Source organism: Schistocerca gregaria, chromosome 8 (assembly GCF_023897955.1).
Source record: "Schistocerca gregaria isolate iqSchGreg1 chromosome 8, iqSchGreg1.2, whole genome shotgun sequence".
Classification (NCBI taxonomy): Eukaryota; Metazoa; Arthropoda; class Insecta; order Orthoptera; family Acrididae; genus Schistocerca; species Schistocerca gregaria.
In genome coordinates, this window is record NC_064927.1 from 381850079 (window position 1) to 381866648 (window position 16570).

The 16570-nt window shown below is 52.8% G+C and overlaps 47 non-coding genes across 47 annotated transcripts; 24 read left to right on the plus strand and 23 right to left on the minus strand.

Annotated features, from left to right (window-relative positions):
- The first annotated feature begins 202 nt into the window (after positions 1 to 202).
- Trnar-acg (transfer RNA arginine (anticodon ACG)) lies at positions 203 to 275 on the plus strand. The gene has a single exon. It is a non-coding gene; the product is annotated as a tRNA-Arg (tRNA).
- Positions 276 to 558: 283 nt separating this feature from the next.
- Positions 559 to 630, plus strand: Trnam-cau (transfer RNA methionine (anticodon CAU)). The gene has a single exon. It is a non-coding gene; the product is annotated as a tRNA-Met (tRNA).
- A 233-nt stretch (positions 631 to 863) lies between these two features.
- Trnad-guc (transfer RNA aspartic acid (anticodon GUC)) lies at positions 864 to 935 on the minus strand. Its single transcript has one exon. It is a non-coding gene; the product is annotated as a tRNA-Asp (tRNA).
- Positions 936 to 1046: 111 nt separating this feature from the next.
- Trnai-uau (transfer RNA isoleucine (anticodon UAU)) lies at positions 1047 to 1138 on the minus strand. Its single transcript is given in 2 exon segments — positions 1047 to 1082; positions 1101 to 1138. It is a non-coding gene; the product is annotated as a tRNA-Ile (tRNA).
- Positions 1139 to 1580: 442 nt separating this feature from the next.
- Positions 1581 to 1653, plus strand: Trnar-acg (transfer RNA arginine (anticodon ACG)). Its single transcript has one exon. It is a non-coding gene; the product is annotated as a tRNA-Arg (tRNA).
- Positions 1654 to 1936: 283 nt separating this feature from the next.
- Positions 1937 to 2008, plus strand: Trnam-cau (transfer RNA methionine (anticodon CAU)). Its single transcript has one exon. It is a non-coding gene; the product is annotated as a tRNA-Met (tRNA).
- Positions 2009 to 2241: 233 nt separating this feature from the next.
- Trnad-guc (transfer RNA aspartic acid (anticodon GUC)) lies at positions 2242 to 2313 on the minus strand. The gene has a single exon. It is a non-coding gene; the product is annotated as a tRNA-Asp (tRNA).
- Positions 2314 to 2424: 111 nt separating this feature from the next.
- Trnai-uau (transfer RNA isoleucine (anticodon UAU)) lies at positions 2425 to 2516 on the minus strand. The gene is given in 2 exon segments: positions 2425 to 2460; positions 2479 to 2516. It is a non-coding gene; the product is annotated as a tRNA-Ile (tRNA).
- Positions 2517 to 2958: 442 nt separating this feature from the next.
- Positions 2959 to 3031, plus strand: Trnar-acg (transfer RNA arginine (anticodon ACG)). Its single transcript has one exon. It is a non-coding gene; the product is annotated as a tRNA-Arg (tRNA).
- A 283-nt stretch (positions 3032 to 3314) lies between these two features.
- Positions 3315 to 3386, plus strand: Trnam-cau (transfer RNA methionine (anticodon CAU)). The gene has a single exon. It is a non-coding gene; the product is annotated as a tRNA-Met (tRNA).
- Positions 3387 to 3619: 233 nt separating this feature from the next.
- On the minus strand, positions 3620 to 3691 carry Trnad-guc (transfer RNA aspartic acid (anticodon GUC)). Its single transcript has one exon. It is a non-coding gene; the product is annotated as a tRNA-Asp (tRNA).
- A 111-nt stretch (positions 3692 to 3802) lies between these two features.
- Positions 3803 to 3894, minus strand: Trnai-uau (transfer RNA isoleucine (anticodon UAU)). The gene is given in 2 exon segments: positions 3803 to 3838; positions 3857 to 3894. It is a non-coding gene; the product is annotated as a tRNA-Ile (tRNA).
- Positions 3895 to 4336: 442 nt separating this feature from the next.
- Trnar-acg (transfer RNA arginine (anticodon ACG)) lies at positions 4337 to 4409 on the plus strand. Its single transcript has one exon. It is a non-coding gene; the product is annotated as a tRNA-Arg (tRNA).
- Positions 4410 to 4692: 283 nt separating this feature from the next.
- Positions 4693 to 4764, plus strand: Trnam-cau (transfer RNA methionine (anticodon CAU)). The gene has a single exon. It is a non-coding gene; the product is annotated as a tRNA-Met (tRNA).
- A 416-nt stretch (positions 4765 to 5180) lies between these two features.
- On the minus strand, positions 5181 to 5272 carry Trnai-uau (transfer RNA isoleucine (anticodon UAU)). The gene is given in 2 exon segments: positions 5181 to 5216; positions 5235 to 5272. It is a non-coding gene; the product is annotated as a tRNA-Ile (tRNA).
- A 442-nt stretch (positions 5273 to 5714) lies between these two features.
- Trnar-acg (transfer RNA arginine (anticodon ACG)) lies at positions 5715 to 5787 on the plus strand. The gene has a single exon. It is a non-coding gene; the product is annotated as a tRNA-Arg (tRNA).
- Positions 5788 to 6070: 283 nt separating this feature from the next.
- Positions 6071 to 6142, plus strand: Trnam-cau (transfer RNA methionine (anticodon CAU)). Its single transcript has one exon. It is a non-coding gene; the product is annotated as a tRNA-Met (tRNA).
- Positions 6143 to 6375: 233 nt separating this feature from the next.
- Positions 6376 to 6447, minus strand: Trnad-guc (transfer RNA aspartic acid (anticodon GUC)). Its single transcript has one exon. It is a non-coding gene; the product is annotated as a tRNA-Asp (tRNA).
- A 111-nt stretch (positions 6448 to 6558) lies between these two features.
- Trnai-uau (transfer RNA isoleucine (anticodon UAU)) lies at positions 6559 to 6650 on the minus strand. The gene is given in 2 exon segments: positions 6559 to 6594; positions 6613 to 6650. It is a non-coding gene; the product is annotated as a tRNA-Ile (tRNA).
- Positions 6651 to 7092: 442 nt separating this feature from the next.
- On the plus strand, positions 7093 to 7165 carry Trnar-acg (transfer RNA arginine (anticodon ACG)). The gene has a single exon. It is a non-coding gene; the product is annotated as a tRNA-Arg (tRNA).
- Positions 7166 to 7448: 283 nt separating this feature from the next.
- Trnam-cau (transfer RNA methionine (anticodon CAU)) lies at positions 7449 to 7520 on the plus strand. Its single transcript has one exon. It is a non-coding gene; the product is annotated as a tRNA-Met (tRNA).
- A 233-nt stretch (positions 7521 to 7753) lies between these two features.
- On the minus strand, positions 7754 to 7825 carry Trnad-guc (transfer RNA aspartic acid (anticodon GUC)). Its single transcript has one exon. It is a non-coding gene; the product is annotated as a tRNA-Asp (tRNA).
- A 111-nt stretch (positions 7826 to 7936) lies between these two features.
- Trnai-uau (transfer RNA isoleucine (anticodon UAU)) lies at positions 7937 to 8028 on the minus strand. Its single transcript is given in 2 exon segments — positions 7937 to 7972; positions 7991 to 8028. It is a non-coding gene; the product is annotated as a tRNA-Ile (tRNA).
- Positions 8029 to 8470: 442 nt separating this feature from the next.
- On the plus strand, positions 8471 to 8543 carry Trnar-acg (transfer RNA arginine (anticodon ACG)). The gene has a single exon. It is a non-coding gene; the product is annotated as a tRNA-Arg (tRNA).
- A 283-nt stretch (positions 8544 to 8826) lies between these two features.
- On the plus strand, positions 8827 to 8898 carry Trnam-cau (transfer RNA methionine (anticodon CAU)). Its single transcript has one exon. It is a non-coding gene; the product is annotated as a tRNA-Met (tRNA).
- Positions 8899 to 9131: 233 nt separating this feature from the next.
- On the minus strand, positions 9132 to 9203 carry Trnad-guc (transfer RNA aspartic acid (anticodon GUC)). Its single transcript has one exon. It is a non-coding gene; the product is annotated as a tRNA-Asp (tRNA).
- A 111-nt stretch (positions 9204 to 9314) lies between these two features.
- Positions 9315 to 9406, minus strand: Trnai-uau (transfer RNA isoleucine (anticodon UAU)). Its single transcript is given in 2 exon segments — positions 9315 to 9350; positions 9369 to 9406. It is a non-coding gene; the product is annotated as a tRNA-Ile (tRNA).
- A 442-nt stretch (positions 9407 to 9848) lies between these two features.
- Trnar-acg (transfer RNA arginine (anticodon ACG)) lies at positions 9849 to 9921 on the plus strand. The gene has a single exon. It is a non-coding gene; the product is annotated as a tRNA-Arg (tRNA).
- Positions 9922 to 10204: 283 nt separating this feature from the next.
- On the plus strand, positions 10205 to 10276 carry Trnam-cau (transfer RNA methionine (anticodon CAU)). Its single transcript has one exon. It is a non-coding gene; the product is annotated as a tRNA-Met (tRNA).
- Positions 10277 to 10509: 233 nt separating this feature from the next.
- On the minus strand, positions 10510 to 10581 carry Trnad-guc (transfer RNA aspartic acid (anticodon GUC)). Its single transcript has one exon. It is a non-coding gene; the product is annotated as a tRNA-Asp (tRNA).
- A 111-nt stretch (positions 10582 to 10692) lies between these two features.
- On the minus strand, positions 10693 to 10784 carry Trnai-uau (transfer RNA isoleucine (anticodon UAU)). The gene is given in 2 exon segments: positions 10693 to 10728; positions 10747 to 10784. It is a non-coding gene; the product is annotated as a tRNA-Ile (tRNA).
- Positions 10785 to 11214: 430 nt separating this feature from the next.
- On the plus strand, positions 11215 to 11287 carry Trnar-acg (transfer RNA arginine (anticodon ACG)). Its single transcript has one exon. It is a non-coding gene; the product is annotated as a tRNA-Arg (tRNA).
- A 283-nt stretch (positions 11288 to 11570) lies between these two features.
- On the plus strand, positions 11571 to 11642 carry Trnam-cau (transfer RNA methionine (anticodon CAU)). The gene has a single exon. It is a non-coding gene; the product is annotated as a tRNA-Met (tRNA).
- Positions 11643 to 11875: 233 nt separating this feature from the next.
- Trnad-guc (transfer RNA aspartic acid (anticodon GUC)) lies at positions 11876 to 11947 on the minus strand. Its single transcript has one exon. It is a non-coding gene; the product is annotated as a tRNA-Asp (tRNA).
- A 111-nt stretch (positions 11948 to 12058) lies between these two features.
- Positions 12059 to 12150, minus strand: Trnai-uau (transfer RNA isoleucine (anticodon UAU)). The gene is given in 2 exon segments: positions 12059 to 12094; positions 12113 to 12150. It is a non-coding gene; the product is annotated as a tRNA-Ile (tRNA).
- A 442-nt stretch (positions 12151 to 12592) lies between these two features.
- On the plus strand, positions 12593 to 12665 carry Trnar-acg (transfer RNA arginine (anticodon ACG)). Its single transcript has one exon. It is a non-coding gene; the product is annotated as a tRNA-Arg (tRNA).
- Positions 12666 to 12948: 283 nt separating this feature from the next.
- On the plus strand, positions 12949 to 13020 carry Trnam-cau (transfer RNA methionine (anticodon CAU)). Its single transcript has one exon. It is a non-coding gene; the product is annotated as a tRNA-Met (tRNA).
- A 233-nt stretch (positions 13021 to 13253) lies between these two features.
- Trnad-guc (transfer RNA aspartic acid (anticodon GUC)) lies at positions 13254 to 13325 on the minus strand. The gene has a single exon. It is a non-coding gene; the product is annotated as a tRNA-Asp (tRNA).
- Positions 13326 to 13436: 111 nt separating this feature from the next.
- Trnai-uau (transfer RNA isoleucine (anticodon UAU)) lies at positions 13437 to 13528 on the minus strand. The gene is given in 2 exon segments: positions 13437 to 13472; positions 13491 to 13528. It is a non-coding gene; the product is annotated as a tRNA-Ile (tRNA).
- Positions 13529 to 13970: 442 nt separating this feature from the next.
- On the plus strand, positions 13971 to 14043 carry Trnar-acg (transfer RNA arginine (anticodon ACG)). Its single transcript has one exon. It is a non-coding gene; the product is annotated as a tRNA-Arg (tRNA).
- Positions 14044 to 14326: 283 nt separating this feature from the next.
- Positions 14327 to 14398, plus strand: Trnam-cau (transfer RNA methionine (anticodon CAU)). The gene has a single exon. It is a non-coding gene; the product is annotated as a tRNA-Met (tRNA).
- Positions 14399 to 14631: 233 nt separating this feature from the next.
- Positions 14632 to 14703, minus strand: Trnad-guc (transfer RNA aspartic acid (anticodon GUC)). The gene has a single exon. It is a non-coding gene; the product is annotated as a tRNA-Asp (tRNA).
- A 111-nt stretch (positions 14704 to 14814) lies between these two features.
- Positions 14815 to 14906, minus strand: Trnai-uau (transfer RNA isoleucine (anticodon UAU)). Its single transcript is given in 2 exon segments — positions 14815 to 14850; positions 14869 to 14906. It is a non-coding gene; the product is annotated as a tRNA-Ile (tRNA).
- A 442-nt stretch (positions 14907 to 15348) lies between these two features.
- On the plus strand, positions 15349 to 15421 carry Trnar-acg (transfer RNA arginine (anticodon ACG)). Its single transcript has one exon. It is a non-coding gene; the product is annotated as a tRNA-Arg (tRNA).
- A 283-nt stretch (positions 15422 to 15704) lies between these two features.
- Positions 15705 to 15776, plus strand: Trnam-cau (transfer RNA methionine (anticodon CAU)). Its single transcript has one exon. It is a non-coding gene; the product is annotated as a tRNA-Met (tRNA).
- Positions 15777 to 16009: 233 nt separating this feature from the next.
- Trnad-guc (transfer RNA aspartic acid (anticodon GUC)) lies at positions 16010 to 16081 on the minus strand. The gene has a single exon. It is a non-coding gene; the product is annotated as a tRNA-Asp (tRNA).
- A 111-nt stretch (positions 16082 to 16192) lies between these two features.
- Trnai-uau (transfer RNA isoleucine (anticodon UAU)) lies at positions 16193 to 16284 on the minus strand. Its single transcript is given in 2 exon segments — positions 16193 to 16228; positions 16247 to 16284. It is a non-coding gene; the product is annotated as a tRNA-Ile (tRNA).
- Between the last annotated feature and the right edge of the window lie 286 nt (positions 16285 to 16570).

A 16570-nucleotide genomic window follows, 5' to 3' on the forward strand; every position in this document is an offset into this window, starting at 1 on the left:
TGTATGGCAAGCTCTAGGCTGTGCAGGCGCACCGTGGCCGAGGAGCTGGAGGAGAGATGCCTTCCTTAGCAGCTCCCTGCAGAGTGCGGAAGACCAGAGTGGCCGCGCCGCCGTTGTCAGTGGACGACACGCAATTGCCGAGCCACGGAGAACACGTTGCTTTGCGATGTGCACCCGCCCCGTGGCTTACACCGCGAACAGTGGCCCTGTGGCGCAACGGATAACGCGTCTGACTACGGATCAGAAGATTCCAGGTTCGAATCCTGGCAGGGTCGGCATTTTGTTAGTTGCGGGGGCGTAGCTAGGCAATGCATTCGAATGTCTCCACCTTCGTGGAGTGCAATGTTAATCCTGAGCATCTCGCAGCTGCATCTCGAGACGATCGTGGTAAATATCGCTTCGTGCAAGCGTCAGCGTAGCGTCAGTCGAGCAAAGTCGAGACAAGTCAAGCTGAGAGATGATACGCAGTTAATTAAACGGTAGGCGCGTGAAACCGATGCACACAACGCTTTCCAAGTGTCCAATGCCACGCACCGAAAAGGACGGACTGCTGCACGCAGCAGAGTGGCGCAGTGGAAGCGTGCTGGGCCCATAACCCAGAGGTCCGTGGATCGAAACCACGCTCTGCTAAAATTATTCTTTTTCGTTGGTGCTTCGAGCTCGATCATTAAGCTTGGGGTGCGCTGATTCAGCGACGTCAGTAAACCCTGTCAGTTGTGAAACGATGACGTCGTGTGAAGAATACGAGAAACACTTCCTAAGACGCAGACCTTCTTACGATTTTTTAGCAATTACATTCCTTGATCACAAGGGTAATGCTTTTTCGGGCCATACGTGCAACTTTCGCGATATAAAAATCGCACCTCCCCGGCGGGGAATCGAACCCCGGTCTCCCGCGTGACAGGCGGGGATACTAACCACTATACTACCGAGGAACACGCAGGCGGTCTATACAATGCACGCACATTTCTGCTTCTCAAGTACGTGATGCATCTAAAATCTAGCGTCCCGATGCTTCCAGAGTCAGCTGCTACGAAATAAAAGTATGCCCCAGGTGAGGCTCGAACTCACAACCCCGGCATTGCTCACGGCTACTGCCTTATAAGTACCGTGCGCTAACCAATTGCGCCACTGGGGCTACAGCGGAATGGTTTCAGTTAGCGGTATTCACTTTGCTGCCAAGCTGTTGTGGCTACAGACCCATCATACGATCATCACCTACGGCCATACTGCCACTTCAGCACCTGTCTACGAATGCTTCATACGATTCTTGTTTCATATGCTACACTTACAGGCATATCAACCGCTTGTCATCACCGAAAAAATGCAGAAAAACGGGCGCCTTGCATTCTGCTACCTGTCCAACAGCGGGGGCAGATGTATGGCAAGCTCTAGGCTGTGCAGGCGCACCGTGGCCGAGGAGCTGGAGGAGAGATGCCTTCCTTAGCAGCTCCCTGCAGAGTGCGGAAGACCAGAGTGGCCGCGCCGCCGTTGTCAGTGGACGACACGCAATTGCCGAGCCACGGAGAACACGTTGCTTTGCGATGTGCACCCGCCCCGTGGCTTACACCGCGAACAGTGGCCCTGTGGCGCAACGGATAACGCGTCTGACTACGGATCAGAAGATTCCAGGTTCGAATCCTGGCAGGGTCGGCATTTTGTTAGTTGCGGGGGCGTAGCTAGGCAATGCATTCGAATGTCTCCACCTTCGTGGAGTGCAATGTTAATCCTGAGCATCTCGCAGCTGCATCTCGAGACGATCGTGGTAAATATCGCTTCGTGCAAGCGTCAGCGTAGCGTCAGTCGAGCAAAGTCGAGACAAGTCAAGCTGAGAGATGATACGCAGTTAATTAAACGGTAGGCGCGTGAAACCGATGCACACAACGCTTTCCAAGTGTCCAATGCCACGCACCGAAAAGGACGGACTGCTGCACGCAGCAGAGTGGCGCAGTGGAAGCGTGCTGGGCCCATAACCCAGAGGTCCGTGGATCGAAACCACGCTCTGCTAAAATTATTCTTTTTCGTTGGTGCTTCGAGCTCGATCATTAAGCTTGGGGTGCGCTGATTCAGCGACGTCAGTAAACCCTGTCAGTTGTGAAACGATGACGTCGTGTGAAGAATACGAGAAACACTTCCTAAGACGCAGACCTTCTTACGATTTTTTAGCAATTACATTCCTTGATCACAAGGGTAATGCTTTTTCGGGCCATACGTGCAACTTTCGCGATATAAAAATCGCACCTCCCCGGCGGGGAATCGAACCCCGGTCTCCCGCGTGACAGGCGGGGATACTAACCACTATACTACCGAGGAACACGCAGGCGGTCTATACAATGCACGCACATTTCTGCTTCTCAAGTACGTGATGCATCTAAAATCTAGCGTCCCGATGCTTCCAGAGTCAGCTGCTACGAAATAAAAGTATGCCCCAGGTGAGGCTCGAACTCACAACCCCGGCATTGCTCACGGCTACTGCCTTATAAGTACCGTGCGCTAACCAATTGCGCCACTGGGGCTACAGCGGAATGGTTTCAGTTAGCGGTATTCACTTTGCTGCCAAGCTGTTGTGGCTACAGACCCAGCATACGATCATCACCTACGGCCATACTGCCACTTCAGCACCTGTCTACGAATGCTTCATACGATTCTTGTTTCATATGCTACACTTACAGGCATATCAACCGCTTGTCATCACCGAAAAAATGCAGAAAAACGGGCGCCTTGCATTCTGCTACCTGTCCAACAGCGGGGGCAGATGTATGGCAAGCTCTAGGCTGTGCAGGCGCACCGTGGCCGAGGAGCTGGAGGAGAGATGCCTTCCTTAGCAGCTCCCTGCAGAGTGCGGAAGACCAGAGTGGCCGCGCCGCCGTTGTCAGTGGACGACACGCAATTGCCGAGCCACGGAGAACACGTTGCTTTGCGATGTGCACCCGCCCCGTGGCTTACACCGCGAACAGTGGCCCTGTGGCGCAACGGATAACGCGTCTGACTACGGATCAGAAGATTCCAGGTTCGAATCCTGGCAGGGTCGGCATTTTGTTAGTTGCGGGGGCGTAGCTAGGCAATGCATTCGAATGTCTCCACCTTCGTGGAGTGCAATGTTAATCCTGAGCATCTCGCAGCTGCATCTCGAGACGATCGTGGTAAATATCGCTTCGTGCAAGCGTCAGCGTAGCGTCAGTCGAGCAAAGTCGAGACAAGTCAAGCTGAGAGATGATACGCAGTTAATTAAACGGTAGGCGCGTGAAACCGATGCACACAACGCTTTCCAAGTGTCCAATGCCACGCACCGAAAAGGACGGACTGCTGCACGCAGCAGAGTGGCGCAGTGGAAGCGTGCTGGGCCCATAACCCAGAGGTCCGTGGATCGAAACCACGCTCTGCTAAAATTATTCTTTTTCGTTGGTGCTTCGAGCTCGATCATTAAGCTTGGGGTGCGCTGATTCAGCGACGTCAGTAAACCCTGTCAGTTGTGAAACGATGACGTCGTGTGAAGAATACGAGAAACACTTCCTAAGACGCAGACCTTCTTACGATTTTTTAGCAATTACATTCCTTGATCACAAGGGTAATGCTTTTTCGGGCCATACGTGCAACTTTCGCGATATAAAAATCGCACCTACCCGGCGGGGAATCGAACCCCGGTCTCCCGCGTGACAGGCGGGGATACTAACCACTATACTACCGAGGAACACGCAGGCGGTCTATACAATGCACGCACATTTCTGCTTCTCAAGTACGTGATACATCTAAAATCTAGCGTCCCGATGCTTCCAGAGTCAGCTGCTACGAAATAAAAGTATGCCCCAGGTGAGGCTCGAACTCACAACCCTGGCATTGCTCACGGCTACTGCCTTATAAGTACCGTGCGCTAACCAATTGCGCCACTGGGGCTACAGCGGAATGGTTTCAGTTAGCGGTATTCACTTTGCTGCCAAGCTGTTGTGGCTACAGACCCATCATACGATCATCACCTACGGCCATACTGCCACTTCAGCACCTGTCTACGAATGCTTCATACGATTCTTGTTTCATATGCTACACTTACAGGCATATCAACCGCTTGTCATCACCGAAAAAATGCAGAAAAACGGGCGCCTTGCATTCTGCTACCTGTCCAACAGCGGGGGCAGATGTATGGCAAGCTCTAGGCTGTGCAGGCGCACCGTGGCCGAGGAGCTGGAGGAGAGATGCCTTCCTTAGCAGCTCCCTGCAGAGTGCGGAAGACCAGAGTGGCCGCGCCGCCGTTGTCAGTGGACGACACGCAATTGCCGAGCCACGGAGAACACGTTGCTTTGCGATGTGCACCCGCCCCGTGGCTTACACCGCGAACAGTGGCCCTGTGGCGCAACGGATAACGCGTCTGACTACGGATCAGAAGATTCCAGGTTCGAATCCTGGCAGGGTCGGCATTTTGTTAGTTGCGGGGGCGTAGCTAGGCAATGCATTCGAATGTCTCCACCTTCGTGGAGTGCAATGTTAATCCTGAGCATCTCGCAGCTGCATCTCGAGACGATCGTGGTAAATATCGCTTCGTGCAAGCGTCAGCGTAGCGTCAGTCGAGCAAAGTCGAGACAAGTCAAGCTGAGAGATGATACGCAGTTAATTAAACGGTAGGCGCGTGAAACCGATGCACACAACGCTTTCCAAGTGTCCAATGCCACGCACCGAAAAGGACGGACTGCTGCACGCAGCAGAGTGGCGCAGTGGAAGCGTGCTGGGCCCATAACCCAGAGGTCCGTGGATCGAAACCACGCTCTGCTAAAATTATTCTTTTTCGTTGGTGCTTCGAGCTCGATCATTAAGCTTGGGGTGCGCTGATTCAGCGACGTCAGTAAACCCTGTCAGTTGTGAAACGATGACGTCGTGTGAAGAATACGAGAAACACTTCCTAAGACGCAGACCTTCTTACGATTTTTTAGCAATTACATTCCTTGATCACAAGGGTAATGCTTTTTCGGGCCATACGTGCAACTTTCGCGATATAAAAATCGCACTTACCCGGTGGGGAATCGAACCCCGGTCTCCCGCGTGACAGGCGGGGATACTAACCACTATACTACCGAGGAACACGCAGGCGGTCTATACAATGCACGCACATTTCTGCTTCTCAAGTACGTGATACATCTAAAATCTAGCGTCCCGATGCTTCCAGAGTCAGCTGCTACGAAATAAAAGTATGCCCCAGGTGAGGCTCGAACTCACAACCCTGGCATTGCTCACGGCTACTGCCTTATAAGTACCGTGCGCTAACCAATTGCGCCACTGGGGCTACAGCGGAATGGTTTCAGTTAGCGGTATTCACTTTGCTGCCAAGCTGTTGTGGCTACAGACCCATCATACGATCATCACCTACGGCCATACTGCCACTTCAGCACCTGTCTACGAATGCTTCATACGATTCTTGTTTCATATGCTACACTTACAGGCATATCAACCGCTTGTCATCACCGAAAAAATGCAGAAAAACGGGCGCCTTGCATTCTGCTACCTGTCCAACAGCGGGGGCAGATGTATGGCAAGCTCTAGGCTGTGCAGGCGCACCGTGGCCGAGGAGCTGGAGGAGAGATGCCTTCCTTAGCAGCTCCCTGCAGAGTGCGGAAGACCAGAGTGGCCGCGCCGCCGTTGTCAGTGGACGACACGCAATTGCCGAGCCACGGAGAACACGTTGCTTTGCGATGTGCACCCGCCCCGTGGCTTACACCGCGAACAGTGGCCCTGTGGCGCAACGGATAACGCGTCTGACTACGGATCAGAAGATTCCAGGTTCGAATCCTGGCAGGGTCGGCATTTTGTTAGTTGCGGGGGCGTAGCTAGGCAATGCATTCGAATGTCTCCACCTTCGTGGAGTGCAATGTTAATCCTGAGCATCTCGCAGCTGCATCTCGAGACGATCGTGGTAAATATCGCTTCGTGCAAGCGTCAGCGTAGCGTCAGTCGAGCAAAGTCGAGACAAGTCAAGCTGAGAGATGATACGCAGTTAATTAAACGGTAGGCGCGTGAAACCGATGCACACAACGCTTTCCAAGTGTCCAATGCCACGCACCGAAAAGGACGGACTGCTGCACGCAGCAGAGTGGCGCAGTGGAAGCGTGCTGGGCCCATAACCCAGAGGTCCGTGGATCGAAACCACGCTCTGCTAAAATTATTCTTTTTCGTTGGTGCTTCGAGCTCGATCATTAAGCTTGGGGTGCGCTGATTCAGCGACGTCAGTAAACCCTGTCAGTTGTGAAACGATGACGTCGTGTGAAGAATACGAGAAACACTTCCTAAGACGCAGACCTTCTTACGATTTTTTAGCAATTACATTCCTTGATCACAAGGGTAATGCTTTTTCGGGCCATACGTGCAACTTTCGCGATATAAAAATCGCACCTCCCCGGCGGGGAATCGAACCCCGGTCTCCCGCGTGACAGGCGGGGATACTAACCACTATACTACCGAGGAACACGCAGGCGGTCTATACAATGCACGCACATTTCTGCTTCTCAAGTACGTGATGCATCTAAAATCTAGCGTCCCGATGCTTCCAGAGTCAGCTGCTACGAAATAAAAGTATGCCCCAGGTGAGGCTCGAACTCACAACCCCGGCATTGCTCACGGCTACTGCCTTATAAGTACCGTGCGCTAACCAATTGCGCCACTGGGGCTACAGCGGAATGGTTTCAGTTAGCGGTATTCACTTTGCTGCCAAGCTGTTGTGGCTACAGACCCAGCATACGATCATCACCTACGGCCATACTGCCACTTCAGCACCTGTCTACGAATGCTTCATACGATTCTTGTTTCATATGCTACACTTACAGGCATATCAACCGCTTGTCATCACCGAAAAAATGCAGAAAAACGGGCGCCTTGCATTCTGCTACCTGTCCAACAGCGGGGGCAGATGTATGGCAAGCTCTAGGCTGTGCAGGCGCACCGTGGCCGAGGAGCTGGAGGAGAGATGCCTTCCTTAGCAGCTCCCTGCAGAGTGCGGAAGACCAGAGTGGCCGCGCCGCCGTTGTCAGTGGACGACACGCAATTGCCGAGCCACGGAGAACACGTTGCTTTGCGATGTGCACCCGCCCCGTGGCTTACACCGCGAACAGTGGCCCTGTGGCGCAACGGATAACGCGTCTGACTACGGATCAGAAGATTCCAGGTTCGAATCCTGGCAGGGTCGGCATTTTGTTAGTTGCGGGGGCGTAGCTAGGCAATGCATTCGAATGTCTCCACCTTCGTGGAGTGCAATGTTAATCCTGAGCATCTCGCAGCTGCATCTCGAGACGATCGTGGTAAATATCGCTTCGTGCAAGCGTCAGCGTAGCGTCAGTCGAGCAAAGTCGAGACAAGTCAAGCTGAGAGATGATACGCAGTTAATTAAACGGTAGGCGCGTGAAACCGATGCACACAACGCTTTCCAAGTGTCCAATGCCACGCACCGAAAAGGACGGACTGCTGCACGCAGCAGAGTGGCGCAGTGGAAGCGTGCTGGGCCCATAACCCAGAGGTCCGTGGATCGAAACCACGCTCTGCTAAAATTATTCTTTTTCGTTGGTGCTTCGAGCTCGATCATTAAGCTTGGGGTGCGCTGATTCAGCGACGTCAGTAAACCCTGTCAGTTGTGAAACGATGACGTCGTGTGAAGAATACGAGAAACACTTCCTAAGACGCAGACCTTCTTACGATTTTTTAGCAATTACATTCCTTGATCACAAGGGTAATGCTTTTTCGGGCCATACGTGCAACTTTCGCGATATAAAAATCGCACCTACCCGGCGGGGAATCGAACCCCGGTCTCCCGCGTGACAGGCGGGGATACTAACCACTATACTACCGAGGAACACGCAGGCGGTCTATACAATGCACGCACATTTCTGCTTCTCAAGTACGTGATACATCTAAAATCTAGCGTCCCGATGCTTCCAGAGTCAGCTGCTACGAAATAAAAGTATGCCCCAGGTGAGGCTCGAACTCACAACCCTGGCATTGCTCACGGCTACTGCCTTATAAGTACCGTGCGCTAACCAATTGCGCCACTGGGGCTACAGCGGAATGGTTTCAGTTAGCGGTATTCACTTTGCTGCCAAGCTGTTGTGGCTACAGACCCATCATACGATCATCACCTACGGCCATACTGCCACTTCAGCACCTGTCTACGAATGCTTCATACGATTCTTGTTTCATATGCTACACTTACAGGCATATCAACCGCTTGTCATCACCGAAAAAATGCAGAAAAACGGGCGCCTTGCATTCTGCTACCTGTCCAACAGCGGGGGCAGATGTATGGCAAGCTCTAGGCTGTGCAGGCGCACCGTGGCCGAGGAGCTGGAGGAGAGATGCCTTCCTTAGCAGCTCCCTGCAGAGTGCGGAAGACCAGAGTGGCCGCGCCGCCGTTGTCAGTGGACGACACGCAATTGCCGAGCCACGGAGAACACGTTGCTTTGCGATGTGCACCCGCCCCGTGGCTTACACCGCGAACAGTGGCCCTGTGGCGCAACGGATAACGCGTCTGACTACGGATCAGAAGATTCCAGGTTCGAATCCTGGCAGGGTCGGCATTTTGTTAGTTGCGGGGGCGTAGCTAGGCAATGCATTCGAATGTCTCCACCTTCGTGGAGTGCAATGTTAATCCTGAGCATCTCGCAGCTGCATCTCGAGACGATCGTGGTAAATATCGCTTCGTGCAAGCGTCAGCGTAGCGTCAGTCGAGCAAAGTCGAGACAAGTCAAGCTGAGAGATGATACGCAGTTAATTAAACGGTAGGCGCGTGAAACCGATGCACACAACGCTTTCCAAGTGTCCAATGCCACGCACCGAAAAGGACTGACTGCTGCACGCAGCAGAGTGGCGCAGTGGAAGCGTGCTGGGCCCATAACCCAGAGGTCCGTGGATCGAAACCACGCTCTGCTAAAATTATTCTTTTTCGTTGGTGCTTCGAGCTCGATCATTAAGCTTGGGGTGCGCTGATTCAGCGACGTCAGTAAACCCTGTCAGTTGTGAAACGATGACGTCGTGTGAAGAATACGAGAAACACTTCCTAAGACGCAGACCTTCTTACGATTTTTTAGCAATTACATTCCTTGATCACAAGGGTAATGCTTTTTCGGGCCATACGTGCAACTTTCGCGATATAAAAATCGCACCTCCCCGGCGGGGAATCGAACCCCGGTCTCCCGCGTGACAGGCGGGGATACTAACCACTATACTACCGAGGAACACGCAGGCGGTCTATACAATGCACGCACATTTCTGCTTCTCAAGTACGTGATGCATCTAAAATCTAGCGTCCCGATGCTTCCAGAGTCAGCTGCTACGAAATAAAAGTATGCCCCAGGTGAGGCTCGAACTCACAACCCCGGCATTGCTCACGGCTACTGCCTTATAAGTACCGTGCGCTAACCAATTGCGCCACTGGGGCTACAGCGGAATGGTTTCAGTTAGCGGTATTCACTTTGCTGCCAAGCTGTTGTGGCTACAGACCCATCATACGATCATCACCTACGGCCATACTGCCACTTCAGCACCTGTCTACGAATGCTTCATACGATTCTTGTTTCATATGCTACACTTACAGGCATATCAACCGCTTGTCATCACCGAAAAAATGCAGAAAAACGGGCGCCTTGCATTCTGCTACCTGTCCAACAGCGGGGGCAGATGTATGGCAAGCTCTAGGCTGTGCAGGCGCACCGTGGCCGAGGAGCTGGAGGAGAGATGCCTTCCTTAGCAGCTCCCTGCAGAGTGCGGAAGACCAGAGTGGCCGCGCCGCCGTTGTCAGTGGACGACACGCAATTGCCGAGCCACGGAGAACACGTTGCTTTGCGATGTGCACCCGCCCCGTGGCTTACACCGCGAACAGTGGCCCTGTGGCGCAACGGATAACGCGTCTGACTACGGATCAGAAGATTCCAGGTTCGAATCCTGGCAGGGTCGGCATTTTGTTAGTTGCGGGGGCGTAGCTAGGCAATGCATTCGAATGTCTCCACCTTCGTGGAGTGCAATGTTAATCCTGAGCATCTCGCAGCTGCATCTCGAGACGATCGTGGTAAATATCGCTTCGTGCAAGCGTCAGCGTAGCGTCAGTCGAGCAAAGTCGAGACAAGTCAAGCTGAGAGATGATACGCAGTTAATTAAACGGTAGGCGCGTGAAACCGATGCACACAACGCTTTCCAAGTGTCCAATGCCACGCACCGAAAAGGACGGACTGCTGCACGCAGCAGAGTGGCGCAGTGGAAGCGTGCTGGGCCCATAACCCAGAGGTCCGTGGATCGAAACCACGCTCTGCTAAAATTATTCTTTTTCGTTGGTGCTTCGAGCTCGATCATTAAGCTTGGGGTGCGCTGATTCAGCGACGTCAGTAAACCCTGTCAGTTGTGAAACGATGACGTCGTGTGAAGAATACGAGAAACACTTCCTAAGACGCAGACCTTCTTACGATTTTTTAGCAATTACATTCCTTGATCACAAGGGTAATGCTTTTTCGGGCCATACGTGCAACTTTCGCGATATAAAAATCGCACCTCCCCGGCGGGGAATCGAACCCCGGTCTCCCGCGTGACAGGCGGGGATACTAACCACTATACTACCGAGGAACACGCAGGCGGTCTATACAATGCACGCACATTTCTGCTTCTCAAGTACGTGATGCATCTAAAATCTAGCGTCCCGATGCTTCCAGAGTCAGCTGCTACGAAATAAAAGTATGCCCCAGGTGAGGCTCGAACTCACAACCCCGGCATTGCTCACGGCTACTGCCTTATAAGTACCGTGCGCTAACCAATTGCGCCACTGGGGCTACAGCGGAATGGTTTCAGTTAGCGGTATTCACTTTGCTGCCAAGCTGTTGTGGCTACAGACCCATCATACGATCATCACCTACGGCCATACTGCCACTTCAGCACCTGTCTACGAATGCTTCATACGATTCTTGTTTCATATGCTACACTTACAGGCATATCAACCGCTTGTCATCACCGAAAAAATGCAGAAAAACGGGCGCCTTGCATTCTGCTACCTGTCCAGATGTATGGCAAGCTCTAGGCTGTGCAGGCGCACCGTGGCCGAGGAGCTGGAGGAGAGATGCCTTCCTTAGCAGCTCCCTGCAGAGTGCGGAAGACCAGAGTGGCCGCGCCGCCGTTGTCAGTGGACGACACGCAATTGCTGAGCCACGGAGAACACGTTGCTTTGCGATGTGCACCCGCCCCGTGGCTTACACCGCGAACAGTGGCCCTGTGGCGCAACGGATAACGCGTCTGACTACGGATCAGAAGATTCCAGGTTCGAATCCTGGCAGGGTCGGCATTTTGTTAGTTGCGGGGGCGTAGCTAGGCAATGCATTCGAATGTCTCCACCTTCGTGGAGTGCAATGTTAATCCTGAGCATCTCGCAGCTGCATCTCGAGACGATCGTGGTAAATATCGCTTCGTGCAAGCGTCAGCGTAGCGTCAGTCGAGCAAAGTCGAGACAAGTCAAGCTGAGAGATGATACGCAGTTAATTAAACGGTAGGCGCGTGAAACCGATGCACACAACGCTTTCCAAGTGTCCAATGCCACGCACCGAAAAGGACGGACTGCTGCACGCAGCAGAGTGGCGCAGTGGAAGCGTGCTGGGCCCATAACCCAGAGGTCCGTGGATCGAAACCACGCTCTGCTAAAATTATTCTTTTTCGTTGGTGCTTCGAGCTCGATCATTAAGCTTGGGGTGCGCTGATTCAGCGACGTCAGTAAACCCTGTCAGTTGTGAAACGATGACGTCGTGTGAAGAATACGAGAAACACTTCCTAAGACGCAGACCTTCTTACGATTTTTTAGCAATTACATTCCTTGATCACAAGGGTAATGCTTTTTCGGGCCATACGTGCAACTTTCGCGATATAAAAATCGCACCTCCCCGGCGGGGAATCGAACCCCGGTCTCCCGCGTGACAGGCGGGGATACTAACCACTATACTACCGAGGAACACGCAGGCGGTCTATACAATGCACGCACATTTCTGCTTCTCAAGTACGTGATGCATCTAAAATCTAGCGTCCCGATGCTTCCAGAGTCAGCTGCTACGAAATAAAAGTATGCCCCAGGTGAGGCTCGAACTCACAACCCCGGCATTGCTCACGGCTACTGCCTTATAAGTACCGTGCGCTAACCAATTGCGCCACTGGGGCTACAGCGGAATGGTTTCAGTTAGCGGTATTCACTTTGCTGGCAAGCTGTTGTGGCTACAGACCCAGCATACGATCATCACCTACGGCCATACTGCCACTTCAGCACCTGTCTACGAATGCTTCATACGATTCTTGTTTCATATGCTACACTTACAGGCATATCAACCGCTTGTCATCACCGAAAAAATGCAGAAAAACGGGCGCCTTGCATTCTGCTACCTGTCCAACAGCGGGGGCAGATGTATGGCAAGCTCTAGGCTGTGCAGGCGCACCGTGGCCGAGGAGCTGGAGGAGAGATGCCTTCCTTAGCAGCTCCCTGCAGAGTGCGGAAGACCAGAGTGGCCGCGCCGCCGTTGTCAGTGGACGACACGCAATTGCCGAGCCACGGAGAACACGTTGCTTTGCGATGTGCACCCGCCCCGTGGCTTACACCGCGAACAGTGGCCCTGTGGCGCAACGGATAACGCGTCTGACTACGGATCAGAAGATTCCAGGTTCGAATCCTGGCAGGGTCGGCATTTTGTTAGTTGCGGGGGCGTAGCTAGGCAATGCATTCGAATGTCTCCACCTTCGTGGAGTGCAATGTTAATCCTGAGCATCTCGCAGCTGCATCTCGAGACGATCGTGGTAAATATCGCTTCGTGCAAGCGTCAGCGTAGCGTCAGTCGAGCAAAGTCGAGACAAGTCAAGCTGAGAGATGATACGCAGTTAATTAAACGGTAGGCGCGTGAAACCGATGCACACAACGCTTTCCAAGTGTCCAATGCCACGCACCGAAAAGGACTGTCTGCTGCACGCAGCAGAGTGGCGCAGTGGAAGCGTGCTGGGCCCATAACCCAGAGGTCCGTGGATCGAAACCACGCTCTGCTAAAATTATTCTTTTTCGTTGGTGCTTCGAGCTCGATCATTAAGCTTGGGGTGCGCTGATTCAGCGACGTCAGTAAACCCTGTCAGTTGTGAAACGATGACGTCGTGTGAAGAATACGAGAAACACTTCCTAAGACGCAGACCTTCTTACGATTTTTTAGCAATTACATTCCTTGATCACAAGGGTAATGCTTTTTCGGGCCATACGTGCAACTTTCGCGATATAAAAATCGCACCTCCCCGGCGGGGAATCGAACCCCGGTCTCCCGCGTGACAGGCGGGGATACTAACCACTATACTACCGAGGAACACGCAGGCGGTCTATACAATGCACGCACATTTCTGCTTCTCAAGTACGTGATGCATCTAAAATCTAGCGTCCCGATGCTTCCAGAGTCAGCTGCTACGAAATAAAAGTATGCCCCAGGTGAGGCTCGAACTCACAACCCCGGCATTGCTCACGGCTACTGCCTTATAAGTACCGTGCGCTAACCAATTGCGCCACTGGGGCTACAGCGGAATGGTTTCAGTTAGCGGTATTCACTTTGCTGGCAAGCTGTTGTGGCTACAGACCCAGCATACGATCATCACCTACGGCCATACTGCCACTTCAGCACCTGTCTACGAATGCTTCATACGATTCTTGTTTCATATGCTACACTTACAGGCATATCAACCGCTTGTCATCACCGAAAAAATGCAGAAAAACGGGCGCCTTGCATTCTGCTACCTGTCCAACAGCGGGGGCAGATGTATGGCAAGCTCTAGGCTGTGCAGGCGCACCGTGGCCGAGGAGCTGGAGGAGAGATGCCTTCCTTAGCAGCTCCCTGCAGAGTGCGGAAGACCAGAGTGGCCGCGCCGCCGTTGTCAGTGGACGACACGCAATTGCCGAGCCACGGAGAACACGTTGCTTTGCGATGTGCACCCGCCCCGTGGCTTACACCGCGAACAGTGGCCCTGTGGCGCAACGGATAACGCGTCTGACTACGGATCAGAAGATTCCAGGTTCGAATCCTGGCAGGGTCGGCATTTTGTTAGTTGCGGGGGCGTAGCTAGGCAATGCATTCGAATGTCTCCACCTTCGTGGAGTGCAATGTTAATCCTGAGCATCTCGCAGCTGCATCTCGAGACGATCGTGGTAAATATCGCTTCGTGCAAGCGTCAGCGTAGCGTCAGTCGAGCAAAGTCGAGACAAGTCAAGCTGAGAGATGATACGCAGTTAATTAAACGGTAGGCGCGTGAAACCGATGCACACAACGCTTTCCAAGTGTCCAATGCCACGCACCGAAAAGGACGGACTGCTGCACGCAGCAGAGTGGCGCAGTGGAAGCGTGCTGGGCCCATAACCCAGAGGTCCGTGGATCGAAACCACGCTCTGCTAAAATTATTCTTTTTCGTTGGTGCTTCGAGCTCGATCATTAAGCTTGGGGTGCGCTGATTCAGCGACGTCAGTAAACCCTGTCAGTTGTGAAACGATGACGTCGTGTGAAGAATACGAGAAACACTTCCTAAGACGCAGACCTTCTTACGATTTTTTAGCAATTACATTCCTTGATCACAAGGGTAATGCTTTTTCGGGCCATACGTGCAACTTTCGCGATATAAAAATCGCACCTCCCCGGCGGGGAATCGAACCCCGGTCTCCCGCGTGACAGGCGGGGATACTAACCACTATACTACCGAGGAACACGCAGGCGGTCTATACAATGCACGCACATTTCTGCTTCTCAAGTACGTGATACATCTAAAATCTAGCGTCCCGATGCTTCCAGAGTCAGCTGCTACGAAATAAAAGTATGCCCCAGGTGAGGCTCGAACTCACAACCCTGGCATTGCTCACGGCTACTGCCTTATAAGTACCGTGCGCTAACCAATTGCGCCACTGGGGCTACAGCGGAATGGTTTCAGTTAGCGGTATTCACTTTGCTGCCAAGCTGTTGTGGCTACAGACCCATCATACGATCATCACCTACGGCCATACTGCCACTTCAGCACCTGTCTACGAATGCTTCATACGATTCTTGTTTCATATGCTACACTTACAGGCATATCAACCGCTTGTCATCACCGAAAAAATGCAGAAAAACGGGCGCCTTGCATTCTGCTACCTGTCCAACAGCGGGGGCAGATGTATGGCAAGCTCTAGGCTGTGCAGGCGCACCGTGGCCGAGGAGCTGGAGGAGAGATGCCTTCCTTAGCAGCTCCCTGCAGAGTGCGGAAGACCAGAGTGGCCGCGCCGCCGTTGTCAGTGGACGACACGCAATTGCCGAGCCACGGAGAACACGTTGCTTTGCGATGTGCACCCGCCCCGTGGCTTACACCGCGAACAGTGGCCCTGTGGCGCAACGGATAACGCGTCTGACTACGGATCAGAAGATTCCAGGTTCGAATCCTGGCAGGGTCGGCATTTTGTTAGTTGCGGGGGCGTAGCTAGGCAATGCATTCGAATGTCTCCACCTTCGTGGAGTGCAATGTTAATCCTGAGCATCTCGCAGCTGCATCTCGAGACGATCGTGGTAAATATCGCTTCGTGCAAGCGTCAGCGTAGCGTCAGTCGAGCAAAGTCGAGACAAGTCAAGCTGAGAGATGATACGCAGTTAATTAAACGGTAGGCGCGTGAAACCGATGCACACAACGCTTTCCAAGTGTCCAATGCCACGCACCGAAAAGGACTGACTGCTGCACGCAGCAGAGTGGCGCAGTGGAAGCGTGCTGGGCCCATAACCCAGAGGTCCGTGGATCGAAACCACGCTCTGCTAAAATTATTCTTTTTCGTTGGTGCTTCGAGCTCGATCATTAAGCTTGGGGTGCGCTGATTCAGCGGCGTCAGTAAACCCTGTCAGTTGTGAAACGATGACGTCGTGTGAAGAATACGAGAAACACTTCCTAAGACGCAGACCTTCTTACGATTTTTTAGCAATTACATTCCTTGATCACAAGGGTAATGCTTTTTCGGGCCATACGTGCAACTTTCGCGATATAAAAATCGCACCTCCCCGGCGGGGAATCGAACCCCGGTCTCCCGCGTGACAGGCGGGGATACTAACCACTATACTACCGAGGAACACGCAGGCGGTCTATACAATGCACGCACATTTCTGCTTCTCAAGTACGTGATGCATCTAAAATCTAGCGTCCCGATGCTTCCAGAGTCAGCTGCTACGAAATAAAAGTATGCCCCAGGTGAGGCTCGAACTCACAACCCTGGCATTGCTCACGGCTACTGCCTTATAAGTACCGTGCGCTAACCAATTGCGCCACTGGGGCTACAGCGGAATGGTTTCAGTTAGCGGTATTCACTTTGCTGCCAAGCTGTTGTGGCTACAGACCCATCATACGATCATCACCTACGGCCATACTGCCACTTCAGCACCTGTCTACGAATGCTTCATACGATTCTTGTTTCATATGCTACACTTACAGGCATATCAACCGCTTGTCATCACCGAAAAAATGCAGAAAAACGGGCGCCTTGCATTCTGCTACCTGTCCAACAGCGGGGGCAGATGTATGGCAAGCTCTAGGCTGTGCAGGCGCACCGTGGCCGAGGAGC